General features: G+C 41.0%; 1 protein-coding gene and 1 non-coding gene across 3 annotated transcripts in view; both read right to left on the reverse strand.

The window, feature by feature from the left end:
• LOC128642995 (ectonucleoside triphosphate diphosphohydrolase 8) overlaps positions 1-20,071 on the reverse strand; it is a 277,654-nt gene that overhangs the window by 153,810 nt on the left and 103,773 nt on the right. The gene's annotated exons all lie outside the window — the stretch shown is intronic.
• TRNAK-CUU (transfer RNA lysine (anticodon CUU)) lies at positions 12,587-12,661 on the reverse strand. The gene has a single exon. It is a non-coding gene; the product is annotated as a tRNA-Lys (tRNA).

Consider the following 20,071-nt stretch of genomic DNA (forward strand, 5'->3'; position numbering starts at 1 on the left):
GAAAAAATTGTAGAATCAAGAGTGGGGACTAAGGTAAAGCTTTTGAGGGGGGCATTGTGTGGCCCCACCTATCATTGTGCCCAGTCACCTACAGACCTTGTGGAGGAGAGCTGACAACCCTTTTCACATTTTAAATGCACACTAGCGTGTTTCAAATGCACATGGAACATGCCCTAGTCACTAACTACTATAGTATGCTCAGTGGGTGACTTACGCATTAAATATAATCACAAAACCTATTGGGGAGTGAACGCTGGGTATTTTTGTAGTGGGGGTATTAACAGCCAGGAGGTGAATAGATGGAGAGGGTATTTTTGCAGTGTGGGTTATAGCGGTTAATGGTTAATAGCAGGTGTAGTTTTGTGTCTGGTGGTTTCAGTGCTGGATTGGCCAGCTGGGATACCCAGACTTTTTGCGGCAGACCAGTGGGCCAACGTCACCAATGGGCCATGTCCTTGGTCAGGGATGACACTGAGCAAGCCTTGTGCACAATACATTTCTTCATGGCTGCTCCACTTCTTATGAGGGTATGGGAGCCCATGGTGGCACAAAAGTAGCCCTAGTAAAGGTAGGGGGGGTGAAAGCTGGGCCGGGGGGGTCGCTAGGGCTGGTCTGCCAACATTTCCAGGGCCAGTCTAATTTCCCAGACCGACCCTGGGTGGTTTAGAGGTTAAAAGCAAGCATATGGTTTTAGTGGTGAACAGTTTTAATCGCAATGAGGGGTCTGGAAGTTTAGGGGATAATATTATTTAGGGGGTCTACCTGTAGCTTACTCTACCTTCTGTAGTTTGCTATTTGTAACACTCACTGGTACAAAGGTGGCACTATATGAAGCACATACTATAGGATCTAGCCCAAAACATTACTAAAATACAATATTTCAAAAATGTTTTAGAGGCCTTGGTTTTCTGAAAAATTGAGCAGAACAAATCAATCTTTTAGTCACTACTAAACACACTAATTAAACAGCGCTAACTGCCAGGGAAGATTCAATATCTCTATAATGTAGAGCAATAAACACAAAAAAGCACAATGATTAAAAAAAAAAAAAATATATATATATATATATATAGTTTGTAAAACCACCTTAAAATGAGTGTCTATCTTAACAAGCATATATTGAAGAACATATATAAAGGGCATACATAACAGTCAAATACTAAAAAACTTGCAAATAGGAATACAACATGTAAAAGGAAAATTACACTTCTACTACATGTGGCAAACAAATATCCTAAGAAGGAACGCTATGCAATCAAGTGCAAAAATATAGAGTAATATTATACGAGACCTGCTGCAGCAAATTTGACCGAGGGTGTCCTGCGTGCCTCCCGGAGTAAAATAGAATCCCAAAATCTGTAAAACACACAAGCGCAAAACAGACTCAAGTGTAGGTAAGTACAACAAACACACCACACAATTTGGATTGCACTTACAAGATTAAAATTTAATCAGGCGTTTGTTATAAAAATACTTGGTGACCAAAATGAATCATTCATAAACGATAGAATACAGGATAAGTCTTTGCAAGTACTGGAATAGTCCCTCCAGATAGTAATACCGGGACCAGTGGATCAGTTCCTTGCAGGCATCCGTACCAGTGACTCAGATAGCAATCGCTATGTTTAGAAGCGCCAATGCCGATGCCGATGACGTCACTATGGAACAGTACGGATCCTCCAGTAGTCCAAAAAGCCTCAACGCGTTTCAACCGCCAACGTGCGGTCTTTCTCACCTCTTGAGAAAGACCGCACGTTGGCGGTTGAAACGCCTCTTGAGAAAGACCGCACGTTGGCGGTTGAAATGCGTTGAGGCTTTTTGGACTACTGGAGGATCCGTACTGTTCCATAGTGACGTCATCGGCATCGGCATTGGCGCTTCTAAACATAGCGATTGCTATCTGAGTCACGGGTACGGATGCCTGCAAGGAACTGATCCACTGGTCCCGGTATTACTATCTGGAGGGACTATTCCAGTACTTGCAAAGACTTATCCTGTATTCTATTGTTTATGAATGATTCATTCTGGTCACCAAGTATTTTTATAACAAACGCCTGATTAAATTTTAATCTTGTAAGTGCAATCCAAATTGTGTGGTGTGTTTGTTGTACTTACCTACACTTGAGTCTGTTTTGCGCTTGTGTGTTTTACAGATTTTGGCAATCTTTTAGTCAGGCTTGGGGAGGTGTGTCCCTCTCAAACAACAGATCTGTGGCAGTTGTCCTTTTCAGTCAGTCCCTCTCACTGTCCTGAAAAGCCTACGGGCAGGGACGAAACTACAGGGGGGCGCAGAGGTCGCAACTGCAACTGGGACCCCGAGGGTGGGGGCCAAGCTTAACAAAAGAAAAAAAAATTCCCCCAATAAAAAACGTTGACCTGCCACTGCCTGCACTGATATCATGTGAGTGTGACATGATGCTTCACTAGTGTCTCTGACTACAGGGGTTAATGTTTCTGTTTTACCCATTGGTGTTTATGTGTGTGTGTGTGTATGTGTGTATGTATGTGACTGTGTGTGTATTTATGCACGTACGTGTGTGTATGTTTGTGGAACCAGCAAATTACAGACCTTGTTACTACAGCATGGGGGGGGCGGGGAGTAAACATTGTCACTATACAGTACCACTATATACAGTACGGGGGGCTGGACCATGTCACAGACTACTGTGGTCACTTTACTGTACTGGGGCAGGTAAGGTCAGGCCAGCCATCTCACCGGTAGATTACAGACTGTGTCACTAACTCACTATATACAGTACTGGTGGGTTAAACAGTGTCACTATATACAGTAATAGGGGGTCAGACCATCTTACAGACTTTGGGCACAGGGTACCTCATTTTGCAGACATGTAATTTGATTCACATTTTTTTTTCCGTGTTAAATGTAAAAAACAAACAAACAAGATATGTATCAAATTCAGCTATTTTTTTTTTATGGGGCCCTTCTTAGATTCTTGCACCTGGGCCCTGTGGTTTCTAGTTACACCTCTGCCTATGGGAAATGTTGGAAGGTATGTTTCTTATTGCTGTCTTTATTTTCTTTACTTTATTCCCTGTTCTACCTCCTTTTACTTCTATAGATGAGCTAGTTTAATGCACAGGCAGAGACAAAATTAGCTAATGGGAGAGACTGACTGAAATAGAAACACAAGCAAAACAAAGTAAAGAGAAACTACCGGGGTGTAGGCCAAAAGAGAAGCCCTGGCAACAGATGAGCGAGTTGGACAGGCATAGACACATGGGCCTCTAGTTATCAAGCTGTCAACCGCAAATACGCTGGAATTCCGCAGCGTATTTGTGGCGAGGCTGATTCGCCGTAGTTATCAAGCCCTACAGCCCGGCAAAAGTAGAATATAGTGACGTAACCTACGATCCGCCGGACTCAGTCCGACACAGATCGATGGTTACGTCACTACAGATGTTCTGAACGCAAGTTCGACACAATCTGACTACTTTTGGTAGTTATCAAACTACTACCAGGTACGCTCGCCACTATTTCGGGCCAGCGTACCTGTTTTTCAATCCGCCACCCTGGAGGCGGCGGATCCCATATAATCAATGGGAGTCTGACCATAGCGAAAGCTCATGTTCGCTGCTGCCCGATATCCCATTGATTCCTTTGGGAGATGTCTGCACCTAACACCCTAACATGTACCCCGAGTCTAAACACCCCTAATCTGCCCCCCATACACAGCCGCAACTAAATAAACTTATTAACCCCTAAACCACTGCTCCCGGACCCCGCCACAACTATAATAAACATGTTAACCCCTAAACCGCTGCTCCCGGACCCCGCCGCCACCTACATTATACATATTAACCCCTAATCTGCTGCCCCCTATACCGCCGCCACCTACATAAACTTATTAACCCCTATCCTGCGGATCCCGGACCCCGCCGCAACTAAATAAATTGTTTAACCCCTAAACCGCCGCTCCCGGACCCCGCCACCCCCTATATTAAAGTTATTAACCCCTATCCTGCCCCCCCTATACCGCCGCCAGCTATATTAAAATTATTAACCCCTATCCTGCCCCCCTATACCGCCGCCACCTATATTAATATTATTAACCCCTATCCTGCCCCCCTATACCGCTGCCACCTATATTAAAATTATTAACCCCTAGCCCTAAGTCTAACACTAACCCTACCCCCCCAACTTAAATATTATTTTAATAAATCTAAATACATATTACTCATATTAACTAAATTAATCCTATTTAAAACTAAATACTTACCTGTAAAATAAACCCTAAGATAGCTACAATATAACTATTAATTATATTGTAGCTATTTTAGGATTTATTTTCATTTTACAGGCAACTTTGTATTTATTTTAACCAGGTACAATAGTTATTAAATAGTTATTAACTATTTAATAACTACCTAGCTAAAATACTTACAAAATTACCTGTAAAATAAATCCTAACCTGTTACAATTAAACCTAACACTACACTATCATTAAATTAATTAAATAAATTAAGTACAATTACCTAAAATTAAATTAAATTAAATAAACTAAACTATAGTGTCAAACCCCCCCCCCCACTAAATTACAGAAAATAAAAAAGAATTACAAGAAGTTTAAACTAATTATACCTAATCTAATCCCCCTAATAAAATAATAAAGCCCCCCAAAATAAAAAATCAGCCAATCGGATTGAGCTCGCATTCTATTGGCTGTTCCGATCAGCCAATAGAATGCGAGCTCAATCCGATTGGCTGATTGGATCAGCCAATCGGATTGAACTTCAATCTGATTGGCTGATTGAATCAGCCAATCAGATTTTTCCTACCTTAATTCCAATTGGCTGATAGAATCCTATCAGCCAATCGGAATTCAAGGGACGCCATCTTGGATGACGTCCCTTAAAGGAACCTTCATTCGTCGTTCAGTCATCGGTTGAAGAGGATGGCTCTGCGTCGGCTCCTTGGAAGATGGCTCCGCTCCGCTCCGGATGGATGAAGATTGAAGAAGCTGCCTGGATGAAGACTTCTGATGGATGGAGGACCTCTTCTGCGCCACTTGGATGAAGAATTCGGCCAGGCTGGGTGAAGACGGCTCAAGGTAGGGTGATCTTCAGGGGGTTAGTGTTAGTTTTTTTTAAGGGGGGTTTGGGTGGGTTAGAGTAGGGGTATGTGGGTTGTGGGTTTTAATGTTGGGGGGGTTGTATTTTTTTTTACAGGTAAAAGAGCTGATTACTTTGGGGCAATGCCCCGCAAAAAGCCCTTTTAAGGGCTGGTAAAAGAGCTGGTTACTTTGTAAATTAGAATAGGGTAGGGCATTTTTTTATTTTGGGGGGCTTTATTATTTTATTAGGGGGTTAGATTAGGTGTAATTAGTTTAAACTTCTTGTAATTCTTTTTTATTTTCTGTAATTTAGTGGGGGGGGGGGGTTTGGTACTATAGTTTAGTTTATTTAATTTAATTTTAGGTAATTGTAGTTAATTTATTTAATTAATTTAATGATAGTGTAGTGTTAGGTTTAATTGTAACTTAGGTTAGGATTTATTTTACAGGTAATTTTGTAAGTATTTTAGCTAGGTAGTTATTAAATAGTTAATAACTATTTAATAACTATTGTACCTGGTTAAAATAAATACAAAGTTGCCTGTAAAATAAAAATAAATCCTAAAATAGCTACAATATAATTAATAGTTATATTGTAGCTATCTTAGGGTTTATTTTACAGGTAAGTATTTAGTTTTAAATAGGATTAACTTAGTTAATACGAGTAATATGTATTTAGATTTATTAAAATAATATTTAAGTTAGGGGGGGGTTAGGGTTAGTGTTAGACTTAGGTTTAGGGGTTAATAAGTTTAATATAGGTGGCGGCGGTATAGGGGGTCAGGATAGGGGTTAATAAGTTTAATATAGGTGGCGGCGGGGTCTGGGAGCGCCGGTTTAGGGGTTAAACATTTAATTTAGTTGCGGCGGGGTCCGGGAGCGGCGGTTTAGGGGTTAATGAGTTTAATGTAGGTGGCGGCGGTGTAGTGGGGGGCAGGATAGGGGTTAATAAATTTAATATAGGTGGGGGTGGACTCCAGGTGCGGCGGTTTAGGGGTTAAACAATTTATTTAATTGCGGCGGGGTCCGGGATCCTCAGGATAGGGGTTAATAACTTGAATTAAAGGTACTGCGGTATAGGGGGCGGCAGATTAGGGGTTAACCCCTAATCTGCCGCCCCCAACATCAACACCGCCACTATACTAAAGTTATTAACCCCTAAACCTAACCCTAAGTCTAACCATAACACCCCTAACTTTAATATAATTAAAATAAATCTAAATAACAATTACTATCATTAACTAAATAATTCTATTAAAACTAAATACTTACTTACCTGTAAAATAAACCCTAAACTAGCTACAGTATAACTAATAGTTACATTGTAGCTATCTTAGGTTTTATTTTAATTTCACAGGTAAGATTGTATTTATTTTAACTAGGTAGACTAGTTAGTAAATAGTTATTAACTATTTACTAGCTACCTAGTTAAAATAAATACAAATTTACCTGTAAAATAAAACCTAACCTGTCTTACACTAACACCTAACATTACACTACAATTAAATAAATTACATTAATTAAATATAATTAACTGAAATTACAAAAAACCCCACTAAATTGCACAAAATAAAAAAGAAATTATCAAATTTTTAAACTAATTACACCTAATCTAATAGCCCTATCAAAATAAAAAAAGCCCCCCCCAAAATAAAAAAAAATGTAGCCTAAACTAAACTGCCAATAATCCTTAAAATGACCTTTTGCGGGGCATTGCCCCCAACAGTAAAACTCACCACCCACACAACCAAACCCCTCAAATAAAATCCTATCTAAAAAACCTAAGCTCCCCATTGCCCTGAAAAGTGCATTTGGATGAGCATTGCCCTTAAAAGGGCATTTAGCACTTTTCCATTGCCCAAAGCCTAAGCTAAAAATAAAACCCACCCAATAAACCATTAAAAAAACCTAACACTAACCCCCAAAGATCCACTTACAGTTTTTGAAGACCGGACATTCATCCTCCTCAAGCCGGGAGAAGTCTTCATCCAAGTGTCAAGAAGTGGTCCTCCAGGCGGGCAGAAGTCTTCATCTAGACGGCATCTTGTATCTTCATCCTTCCGACGCGGAGCGGCTCCATCATCAAGACATCCGGCGCGGAGCATCCTCTTCTGTTGACGGCTACTTAAAGGACCAGTCAACACAGTAGATTTGCATAATAAACAAATGCAAGATAACAAGACAATGCAATAGCACTTAGTCTTAACTTCAAATGAGTAGTAGATTTTTTTTCTGATAATTTTAAAAGTTATGTCTTTTTCCACTCCCCCTGTACCATGTGACAGCCATCAGCCAATCACAAATGCATACACGTACCATGTGACAGCCATCAGCCATTCACAAATGCATACACACTTATTCTTGCACATGCTCAGTAGGAGCTGGTGACTCAAAAAGTTTAAATATAAAAAGACTGTGCACATTTAAGTAAATTGGAAAGTTTTTTAAAATGGCATGCTCTGAATAATGAAAGTTTAATTTTGATTGAGTGTCCCTTTAAGAATGAAGGTTCCTTTAAGGGACATCATCCAAGATGGCGTCCCTTGAATTCCGATTGGCTGATAGAATTCTATCAGCCAATAGGAAATAAAGTTGAAAAAACAAAATTTATGCTTACCTGATAAATTATTTTCTCCTGTAGTATGGTCAGTCCACGGGTCATCATTACTTCTGGGATATTAACTCCTTCCCAACAGGAAGTGCAAGAGGATCACCCAGCAGAGCTGCCATATAGCTCCTCCCCTCTACGTCACACCCAGTCATTCGACCGAGAACCAACGAGAAAGGAGAAGCCAAAGGGTGCAGTGGTGACTGGAGTATAATTTAAAAATTTAGACCTGCCATAAAAACAGGGCGGGCCGTGGACTGACCACACTACAGGAGAAAGGAATTTATCAGGTAAGCATAAATTTTGTTTTCTCCTGTTAAGTGTGGTCAGTCCACGGGTCATCATTACTTCTGGGATACCAATACCAAAGCTAAAGTACACGGATGACGGGAGGGACAGGCAGGCTCTTTATACGGAAGGAACCACTGCCTGAAGAACCTTTCTCCCAAAAACAGCCTCCGAAGAAGCAAAAGTGTCAAATTTGTAAAATTTGGAAAAAGTATGAAGAGAAGACCAAGTTGCAGCCTTGCAAATCTGTTCAACAGAAGCCTCATTCTTAAAGGCCCAAGTGGAAGCCACAGCTCTAGTAGAATGAGCTGTAATTCTTTCAGGAGGCTGCTGTCCACCAGTCTCATAAGCTAAACGTATTATGCTACGAAGCCAAAAAGAGAGAGAGGTAGCCGAAGCTTTTTGACCTTTCCTCTGACCAGAATAAACGACAAACAGGGAAGACGTTTGTCGAAAATCCTTAGTTGCCTGTAGATAAAATTTCAGGGCACGGACTACATCTAGATTGTGTAGAAGACGTTCCTTCTTCGAAGAAGGATTAGGACACAAAGATGGAACAACAATCTCTTGATTGATATTCCTGTTAGTGACCACCTTAGGTAAGAACCCAGGTTTAGTACGCAGAACTACCTTGTCTGAATGAAAAATCAGATAAGGAGAATCACAATGTAAGGCAGATAACTCAGAGACTCTACGAGCCGAGGAAATAGCCATTAAAAACAGAACTTTCCAAGATAACAGCTTGATATCAATGGAATGAAGGGGTTCAAACGGAACACCCTGTAAAACATTAAGAACTAAGTTCAAACTCCATGGTGGAGCAACAGTTTTAAACACAGGCTTGATCCTAGCCAAAGCCTGACAAAAAGCTTGAACGTCCGGAACCTCTGAAAGACGTTTGTGTAAAAGAATGGACAGAGCTGAAATCTGTCCCTTTAAGGAACTAGCGGATAAACCCTTTTCTAAACCTTCTTGTAGAAAAGACAATATCCTAGGAATCCTAACCTTACTCCATGAGTAACTTTTGGATTCGCACCAATATAAGTATTTACGCCATATTTTATGATAAATCTTTCTGGTAACAGGCTTCCTAGCCTGTATTAAGGTATCAATTACTGACTCAGAAAATCCACGCTTTGATAAAATCAAGCGTTCAATTTCCATGCAGTCAGCTTCAGAGAAATTAGGTTTTGATGTTTGAAAGGACCCTGAATAAGAAGGTCCTGTCTCAGAGGCAGAGACCAAGGTGGACAGGATGACATGTCCACTAGATCTGCATACCAGGTCCTGTTTGATTCTGGCAATCAATCGAGGAAGCATCGGGAAGGGTGGAAACACATAAGCCATCCCGAAGGTCCAAGGTGCTGTCAAAGCATCTATCAGGACCGCTCCCGGATCCCTGGATCTGGACCCGTAACAAGGAAGCTTGGCGTTCTGTCGAGACGCCATGAGATCTATCTCTGGTTTGCCCCAACGTTGAAGTATTTGGGCAAAGACCTCCGGATGAAGTTCCCACTCCCCCGGATGAAAAGTCTGACGACTTAGGAAATCCGCCTCCCAGTTCTCCACTCCCGGGATGTGGATTGCTGACAGGTGGCAAGAATGAAACTCTGCCCAGCGAATTATCTTTGATACTTCCATCATCGCTAGGGAGCTTCTTGTCCCTCCTTGATGGTTGATGTAAGCTACAGTCGTGATGTTGTCCGACTGAAACCTGATGAACCCCCGAGTTGTTAACTGGGGCCAAGCCAGAAGAGCATTGAGAACTGCTCTCAATTCCAGAATGTTTATAGGCAGGAGACTCTCCTCCCGAGTCCATGATCCCTGAGCCTTCAGAGAATTCCAGACAGCGCCCCAACCTAGTAGGCTGGCGTCTGTTGTTACAATTGTCCAATCCGGCCTGCTGAATGGCATCCCCCTGGACAGATGTGGCCGAGAAAGCCACCACAGAAGAGAATTTCTGGTCTCTTGATCCAGATTCAGAGTAGGGGACAAATCTGAGTAATCCCCATTCCACTGACTTAGCATGCACAATTGCAGCGGTCTGAGATGTAGGCGTGCAAAGGGTACTATGTCCATTGCCGCTACCATTAAGCCGATCACCTCCATGCATTGAGCTACTGACGGGTGTTGAATGGAATGAAGGACACGGCATGCATTTTGAAGTTTTGTTAACCTGTCTTCTGTCAGGTAAATCTTCATTTCTACAGAATCTATAAGAGTCCCCAAGAAGGGAACTCTTGTGAGTGGAAAGAGAGAACTCTTCTTTTCGTTCACCTTCCATCCATGCGACCTTAGAAATGCCAGTACTAACTCTGTATGAGACTTGGCAGTTTGAAAGCTTGAAGCTTGTATCAGAATGTCGTCTAGGTACGGAGCTACCGAAATTCCTCACGGTCTTAGTACCGCCAGAAGAGCACCCAGAACCTTTGTGAAGATTCTTGGAGCCGTAGCCAATCCGAATGGAAGAGCTACAAACTGGTAATGCCTGTCTAGGAAGGCAAATCTTAGATACCGGAAATGATCTTTCTGAATCGGTATGTGAAGGTAAGCATCCTTTAAATCCACTGTGGTCATGTACTGACCCTTTTGGATCATGGGTAGGATTGTCCGAATAGTTTCCATTTTGAACGATGGAACTCTTAGGAATTTGTTTAGGATCTTTAAATCCAAGATTGGCCTGAAGGTTCCCTCTTTTTTGGGAACCACAAACAGATTCGAGTAAAACCCCTGTCCATGTTCCGACCGCGGAACCGGATGGATCACTCCCATTAGTAAAAGATCTTGTACACAGCGTAGAAACGCCTCTTTCTTTAATTGGTTTGTTGACAACCTTGACAAATGAAATCTCCCTTTTGGGGGAGAGGATTTGAAGTCCAGAAGATATCCCTGAGATATGATCTCTAACGCCCAGGGATCCTGGACATTTCTTGCCCAAGCCTGGGCGAAGAGAGAAAGTCTGCCCCCCACTAGATCCATTTCCGGATCGGGGGCCCTTGATTCATGCTGTCTTAGGGGCAGCAGCAGGTTTTCTGGCCTGCTTGCCCTTGTTCCAGGACTGGTTAGGTCTCCAGCCTTGTCTGTAGCGAGCAACAGCTCCTTCTTGTTTTGGAGCAGCGGAAGTTGATGCTGCTCCTGCCTTGAAATTACGAGAGGAACGAAAATTAGACTGTCTAGCCTTAGGTTTGGCTCTGTCTTGAGGCAGGGCATGGCCTTTACCTCCTGTAATGTCAGCGATAATTTCTTTCAAACCGGGCCCGAATAAGGTCTGCCCTTTGAAAGGTATGTTAAGTAATTTAGATTTAGAAGTAACGTCAGCTGACCAGGATTTTAGCCACAGTGCTCTGCGTGCCTGAATTGCGAATCCGGCATTCTTAGCCGTAAGTTTTGTTAAATGTACTACGGCATCTGAAACAAATGAATTAGCTAGCTTAAGAGTTTTAAGCTTGTTTGAAATCTCATCTATAGTTATTGAGTCAAGAGTCTCTTCCAGGGACTCGGACCAAAAAGCGGCCGCGGCCGAGACAGACGCAATACATGCAATGGGTTGCAATATAAAACCTTGTTGAACAAACATTTTCTTAAGGTAACCCTCTAATTTTTTATCCATTGGATCTGAAAAGGCACAGCTATCCTCCACCGGGATAGTGGTACGCTTAGCCAGAGTAGAAACCGCTCCCTCCACCTTAGGGACCGTCTGCCATAAGTCCCGTGTGGTGGCGTCTATTGGAAACATTTTTCTAAACACAGGAGGAGGGGAAAAGGGTACACCGGGCCTATCCCACTCCTTAGTAATTATCTCTGTAAGCCTCTTAGGTATAGGAAATACGTCAGTACTCACCAGTACCGCATAGTATCTATCCAGCCTACATAATTTCTCTGGGATTGCAACGGTGTTACAATCATTCAGAGCTGCTAATACCTCCCCTAACAGTACACGGAGGTTTTCGAGTTTAAACTTAAAATTAGAAATGTCTGAATCCATTCTATTGGGATCAGAACCGTCACCTGCAGATTGAAGCTCTCCGTCCTCATGTTCAGCATACTGTGACGCAGTATCAGACATAGCCCTATTATCAACAGCGCACTCTGTTCTCACTCCAGAGTGATCACGCTTACCTCTAAGTTCTGGTAATTTAGCCAAAACTTCAGTCATAACATTAGCCATATCCTGTAATGTGATTTGTAATGGCCGCCCTGATGTACTCGGCGCTACAATATCACGCACCTCCCGAGCGGGAGATGCAGGTACTGACACGTGAGGCGAGTTAGTCGGCATAACTCTCCCCTCGTTGTTTGGTGAATGATGTTCAATTTGTACAGATTGACTTTTATTTAAAGTAGCATCAATGCAATTAGTACATAAATTTCTATTGGGCTCCACTTTGGCTTTAGCACATATAGCACAGAGATATTCCTCTGAGTCAGACATGTTTAACACACTAGCAATTAAACTAGCAACTTGGAAATACTTTTCAAAGCAATTTACAAATAATAAGAAAAACGTACTGTGCCTTTAAGAAGCACAGAAAAAAAGTTATGACAGTTGAGAAATAATAAACTTGAGAAACTATAACATCAAATTCTTTCCGGTAAAAACACAATTTTAGCAAAGGATTGCCCCCAACGTGGGGCTCGAACCCACGACCCTGAGATTAAGAGTCTCATGCTCTACCGACTGAGCTAGCCGGGCTTCCACAGTCCTCTCACACATCCTATCTATTAGTTGGGTGCAAGAGAATGACTGGGTGTGACGTAGAGGGGAGGAGCTATATGGCAGCTCTGCTGGGTGATCCTCTTGCACTTCCTGTTGGGGAGGAGTTAATATCCCAGAAGTAATGATGACCCGTGGACTGACCACACTTAACAGGAGAAAATCCTATTGGCTGATGCAATCAGCCAATAGGATTAAGCTTCAATTCTATTGGCTGATCCAATCAACCAATAGAATTGAGCTTGCATTCTATTGGCTGTTCCAATCAGCTGCTGATTGGAACAGCCAATAGAATGCGAGCTCAATCCTATTGGCTGATTGCATAAGCCAATAGGATATTTTACCCTTTAATTCCGATTGGCTGATAGAATTCTATCAGCCAATCGAAATTCAAGGGATGCCATCTTGGATGACGTCCCTTAAAGGAACCTTTATTCTTTAGTAGCCGTCGACAGAAGAGGATGCTCCGCGCCGGATATCTTGAAGATGGAGCCGCTCCGTGTCGGAAGAATGAAGATAGAAGATGCCGTCTGGATGAAGACTTCTGCCCGCCTGGAGGACCACTTCTTGACACTTGGATGAAGACTTCTCTCGGCTTCGTTGAGGAATTCTGCCCCCTTGGATGAAGACTTCTCCCGGCTTGATGAGGATGGATGTCCGGTCTTCAAAAACTGTAAGTGGAACTTACAACTTTAAGGGTTTATTGGGTGGGTTTTATCTTTACCTTAGGGTTTGGGCTGAAAAAGAGCTAAATGCCCTTTTAATGGCAATGCCCATCCAAATGCACTTTTCAGGGCAATGGGGAGTTTAGGTTTATTTAGATACGATTTTATTTGGGGGTTTGTTTGTGTGGGTGGTGGGTTTTACTGTTGGGAGGTTGTTTGTATTTTTTTTTACAGGTAAAAGAGCTGATTTCTTTGGGGCAATGCCCCGCAAAAGGCCCTTTTAAGGGCTATTAGCAGTTTAGTTTAGGCTAGGGTTTTTTTTATTTTGTGGGGGGCTTTTTATTTTGATAGGGCTATTAGATTAGGTGTAATTAGTTTAAATATTTGATAATTTCTTTTTTATTTTGTGTAATTTAGTGTTTATTTTTTTGTAATTTAGTTAATTGTATTTAATTAATGTAATTTATTTAATTGTAGTGTAAGGTTAGGTGTTAGTGTGAGGCAGGTTAGGTTTTATTTTACATGTAAATTTGTATTTATTTCAACTAGATAGTTAGTAAATAGTTAATAACTATTTACTAACTATTCTACCTAGTTAAAATAAATACAAACTTAGCTGTGAAATAAAAATTAAACCTAAGATAGCTACAATGTAACTATTAGTTATATTGTAGCTAGCTTAGGGTTTATTTTATAGGTAAGTATTTAGTTTTAAATGGGAACTATTTAGTTAATGATAGTAATTATTATTTAGATTTATTTTAATTATATTAAAGTTAGGGGTGTTAGGGTTAGACTTAGGGTTAAGGGTTAATAACTTTAGTATAGTGGCGGCGGTGATGTTGGGGCGGCAGATTAGGGGTTAATAATATTTAACTGTTTGCGAGGCGGGAGTGCGGCGGTTTAGGGGTTATTATGTTTATTATAGTGGCAGCGATGTCCGGAGCGGAAGATTAGGGGTTAATAATTTTATTTTAGTGTTTGCGATGCGGGAGGGCCTCGGTTTAAGGGGTTAATAGGTAGTTTATGGGTGTTAGTGTACTTTGTAGCACTTTAGTTATGAGTTTTATGGTACAGCTTTGTAGAGTAAAACCCATAACTACTGACTTTAAGTTTACGGTACGGATCTTGTAGTTATAGGCTGTACGCTCACTTTTTGGCCGGACAGGCAAACTCTTAATACCGGCGCTGTGGAAGTCCCATTGAAAAAGGACTTTCTGAAAGGTGTGGTAGTTATGTTGCGTTATGGTCAAAAAAGTATGCGGTACAGCTATTCTGACAAGACTCGTAATAGCAGCGGCAGTGAAAAAGTAGCGTTATGAGCCATAACGCAAAACTCGAAATCTACCCAATAGTCAACAAATATGAAAAACCAACACATCCCACAATCACTATATATTATATACGTGTGTTACATCTAAACAGAAGTGTCTATTTGAGTGTCAATATCAGTGTTGAATAAGAATACATGTAGCTTTGGATCAGCACCTCTGTAAAAGTACTTTCAGATATAGGGGGGTAGTTATCATCGTGTCAACTTTTCTGCCTTCGCCGGCCCAATACGCCCGCCTAAGCTCGCCTACCTTCGCCCGCGGACCTGAAAAAATAATCCTAAGTTATCAAATAAAGCTGTCAAAAAGCCGCGGGGCGATGAGCAGCGGACTGTGATAGTTATCACTCATCCGATCTCGCTGCTCTTCGGCCTTTTCCCAGCTTTATTGCTAGCCTGTCACTAAGCACTCACACTAAACTGCACTGTTCTACCCCCTATACCGGCGCCCCTGGAGCCCCCCACAACTAAATAAAGTTACTAACCCCTAAACCGCCGCTCCTAGACCCTGCCGCAACTCTGCTAAATGTATTAACCACTAAACCGCCGCTCCTAGACCCTGCCGCAACTCTGCTAAATGTATAAACCCCTAAACCGCCGCTCCCGGACACAGCTGCCACCTACATTATACCTAGTAACCCCTATCTTGCCCCCCTTATACCGTCGCCCTCTATAATAAAGTTATCAACCCCTATCCTGCTGATCCCGCACCTCGCTGCAAGTAAATAAATAGTTTAACCCCTAAACCGCCTCTCCCGGACCCTGCCGCAACCTATATTAAATTTATTAACCCCTATCCTGCCCCCCCTACACCGTCGCCACCTATAATAAATTTATTAACCCCTATCCTGCCCCCCACTACACCGCCGCCACTGTAATAAAATTATTAACCCCTAAACCTAAGTCTAACACTAACCCTAACACCCCCCTAACTTAAATATTAATTAAATAAATCTAAATAATATTTCTATTATTAACTAAGTTAATCCTATTTAAAACTAAATACTTACCTATAAAATAAACCCTAATATAGCTACAATATAAATAATAATTATATTTTAGCTATCTTAGGATTTATTTTTATTTTACAGGCACCTTTCAATTTATTTTAACTAGGTACAATAGCTATTAAATAGTTATTAACTATTTAATAGATACCTAGTTAAAATAAAGAGAAATTTACCTGTAAAGTAAATCCTAACCTAAGTTACAATTAAACCTAACACTACACTATCATTAAATAAATTAAATAAACTACCTACAAATAACTACAATTAAATACAATTACATAAACTAACTAAAGTACAAAAAATAAAAAAAGCTAAGTTAGAAAAAATAAAAAAAATAAGTTACAAACATTTTTAAAAAAATTACAACAATTTTAAGCTACTTACACCTAATCTAAGCCCCCCAATAAAATAACAATAACAACCCCCCCCCAAAATAAAAAAAATACCCTACCCTATTCTACATTAAAAAAGTTCAAAGCTCTTTTACATTACCAGCCCTTAAAAGAGCCTTTTGTGGGGGCATGCCCCAAAGAGTTCAGCTCTTTTGCCTGTAAAAGAAAAATACAACCCCCCAACATTAAAACCCACCACCCACATACCCCTAATCTAACCCAAACCCCCCTTAAAATAACCTAACACTAATCCCCTGAAGATCATCCTACCTTTAGTCGTCTTCACTCAGCCGAGCCACCGATGGAACTGAAGAGGACATCGGGACCGGCAGAAGTGATCATCCAAGGGGCGCTGAAGAAATCTTCCATCCGATGAAGTGATCCTCCAAGCGGCGCTGAAGAAATCTTCCATCCGTGCGATGTCATCTTCCAAGAGGCGCTGAAGAAGTCTTCTATCCGGGCGAGGTCATCTTCGAAGCCGGGTCTTGAATCTTCATCCCGCCGACGCGGAACATCCTTCTTTCCCGACGGACTACCGACGAATGAAGGCTCCTTTAAGGGACGTCATCCAAGATGGCGTCCCTTCAATTCCGATTGGCTGATAGGATTCTATCAGCCAATCGGAATTAAGGTAGGAAAATTCTGATTGGCTAATGGAATCAGCCAATCAGATTCAAGTTCAATCCGATTGGCTGATCCAATCAGCCAATCAGATTGAGTTCGCATTCTATTGGCTGTTCCGATCAGCCAATAGAATGCAAGCTCAATCTGATTGGCTGATTGGATCAGCCAATCGGATTGAACTTGAATCTGATTGGCTGATTCCATCAGCCAATCAGATTTTTCATACCTTAATTCCGATTGGCTGATAGAATCCTATCAGCCAATCGGAATTGAAGGGACGCCATCTTGGATGACGTCCCTTAAAGAAGCCTTCATTCATCGGTAGTCCGTCGGGAAAGAAGGATGTTCCGCGTCGGCGGGATGAAGATTCAAGACCCGGCTTCGAAGATGACCTCGCCCGGATAGAAGACTTCTTCAGCGCCTCTTGGAAGATGACATCGCCCGGATGGAAGATTTCTTCAGCGCCGCTTGGAGGATCACTTCATCGGATGGAAGATTTCTTCAGCGCCCCTTGGATGATCACTTCTGCCGGTCAGGATGTCCTCTTCAGTTCCATCGGTGGCTCGGCTGAGTGAAGACGACTAAAGGTAGGATGATCTTCAGGGGATTAGTGTTAGGTTATTTTAAGGGGGGTTTGGGTTAGATTAGGGGTATGTGGGTGGTGGGTTTTAATGTTGGGGGGTTGTATTTTTCTTTTACAGGCAAAAGAGCTGAACTCTTTGGGGCATGCCCCCACAAAAGGCCCTTTTAAGGGCTGGTAAGGTAAAAGAGCTTTGAACTTTTTTAATGTAGAATAGGGTAGGGAATTTTTTTATTTTGGGGGGGTTTGTTATTTTATTAGGGGGCTTAGATTAGGTGTAAGTAGCTTAAAATTGTTGTAATATTTTTTTAAATGTTTGTAACTTATTTTTTTTATTTTTTGTAACTTAGCTTTTTTTATTTTTTGTACTTTAGTTAGTTTATGTAATTGTATTTAATTGTAGTTATTTGTAGGTATTTTATTTAATTTATTTAATGATAGTGTAGTGTTAGGTTTAATTGTAACTTAGGTTAGGATTTATTTTACAGGTAATTTTGTATTTCTTTTAGCTAGGTAGTTATTAAATAGTTAATAACTATTTAATAACTATTCTAACTAGCTAAAATAAATACAAAGTTACCTGTAAAATAAATATTAATCCTAAGATAGCTACAATGTAATTATTAATTATATTGTAGCTATCTTAGGGTTTATTTTACAGGTAAGTATTTAGTTTTAAATAGGAATAATTTATTTAAGTATAGTGTAGTGTTAGGTGTAATTGTAACTTAGGTTAGTTTTTATTTTACAGGTAAATTTCTCTTTATTTTAGCTAGGTAGCTATTAAATAGTTAATAACTATTTAATAGCTATTGTACCTAGTTAAAATAAATTGAAAGGTACCTGTAAAATAAAAATAAATCCTAAGATAGCTACAATATAATTATTATTTATATTGTAGCTATATTAGGGTTTATTTTAAAGGTAAGTATTTAGTTTTAAATAGGATTAATTTAGTTCATAATAGAAATATGATTTAGATTTATTTAATTAATATTTAAGTTAGGGGGGTGTTAGGGTTAGTGTTAGACTTAGGTTTAGGGGTAAATAAATTTATTACAGTGGCGACGGTGTAGTGGGGGGCAGGATAGGGGTTAATAAATGTATTATAGGTGGCGACGGTGTAGGGGGGGCAGATTAGGGGTTAATAAATTTAATATAGGTTACGGCAGGGTCAGGGAGCAGCGGTTTAGGGGTTAAACTATTTATTTATTTGCGGCGAGGTGCGGGATCGGCAGGATAGGGGTTAATAACTTTATTATAGGGGGGCAGGATAAGGGGTTACTAGGTATCATGTAGGTGGCGGTGGGCTCCGGGAGCAGCGGTTTAGGGGTTAATAGGTATAGATTAGCTTGCGGTGGGCTCCGGGACCGGCGGTTTAGGGGTTAATACACTTATTATAGTTGCGGTGGGCTCCGGGAGTGGCGGTTTAGGGGTTAATATGTATAGAGTAGCTTGCGGTGGGCTCCGGGAGCGGCGGTTTAGGGGGTAATAACTTTATTTAGTTGCGGCGGTGTAGGGGGGTCAGATTAGCGGTGTTTAGACTCGGGGTACATGTTAGGGTGTTAGGTGTAGACATCTCCCATAGAAATCAATGGGATGTCTGTCAGCAGCGAACTTGTACTTTCGCTATGGTCAGACTCCCATTGATTCCTATGGGATCCGCCGCCTCCAGGGTGGCGGTTTGAAAACCAGGTACGCTGGGCCAGAAAAGTGCCGAGTGTACCTACTAGTTTTTTGATAACTAGCAAAAGTAGTCAGATTGTGCCGCACTTGTGTGCGGAACATCTGGAGTGACGTAAGAATCGATCTGTGTCGGACTGAGTCCGGCGGATCGAAGTTTACGTCACAAAATTCTACTTTTGCCGGTCTCTAGCCTTTGATAACTAAGGTGAATCAGCCTCGCCACAAATACGCTGCGGAATTCCAGCGTATTTGAGGTTGACGGCTTGATAACTACCCCCCATATACTATAAAGATGTGTCTTAGGAATCCCCTTCCTGGAATCCAAAATCAGGAAATGTGAGGCAGCACACTCCATACAGCTGAAACTTTATTAAAAATAGAGCAACATTTTGGGGCTCCTGCCCCTTTTTTAAGCTCAGTGTTGAATAAATTAGGAGTTAAAAAACAAAGAGGAATATGAGCGTGATAATACTAAGACACATACCGGAGATGATAACCACACCTCTTAACATGATGCAGAGTAACCGGAAACCCCCCCAGAAAGACAGTGTGTATAAACACAGAGCCACATGTCAGCTAATATCAATACTTAATGGCAACTATGTAGCATCATAAGAGGACAAATAGAGCAATAGAATTATGTTGCAAAATGTATAAGATAGATAGATAACAATCTTTAATATTTGGTAGTCGTGTCACTGAGGCTAGAATTTGGCATGAAACAGGGGTAAAAAACAGGTGAAAAACACAGCAAATATTGTCAGTGAAATACTTAAATAATAAATATGTTACATACACAGGTTGACAAGTATCAAGTCTAGCTCTACGGATTTTTCAGATTATGAGATGAGGAATAAAAAAATATTTAACGTATTTTGATCAGAAGGTGAGACATATTTAGCAAAGCCATATTTGATAAAAAAAAAAGTAAGGCAAGACAAAAGGAGTCACAACCCAGATGTAGTAGGCTTTCGGGGAAAACCACATAGACCACCCAAACAGATGTAACTAACAATCTAGTGCAAGATTACATATGCTGCGCAGGTTTCAGCACAACTGCTGAAACTCGTGTCGCCCATAAGTTCACCTCGCACATCTGGTG

The sequence above is a fragment of the Bombina bombina genome, chromosome 12 (genome assembly GCF_027579735.1).
Source record: "Bombina bombina isolate aBomBom1 chromosome 12, aBomBom1.pri, whole genome shotgun sequence".
In the NCBI taxonomy this organism is placed as follows: domain Eukaryota; kingdom Metazoa; phylum Chordata; class Amphibia; order Anura; family Bombinatoridae; genus Bombina; species Bombina bombina.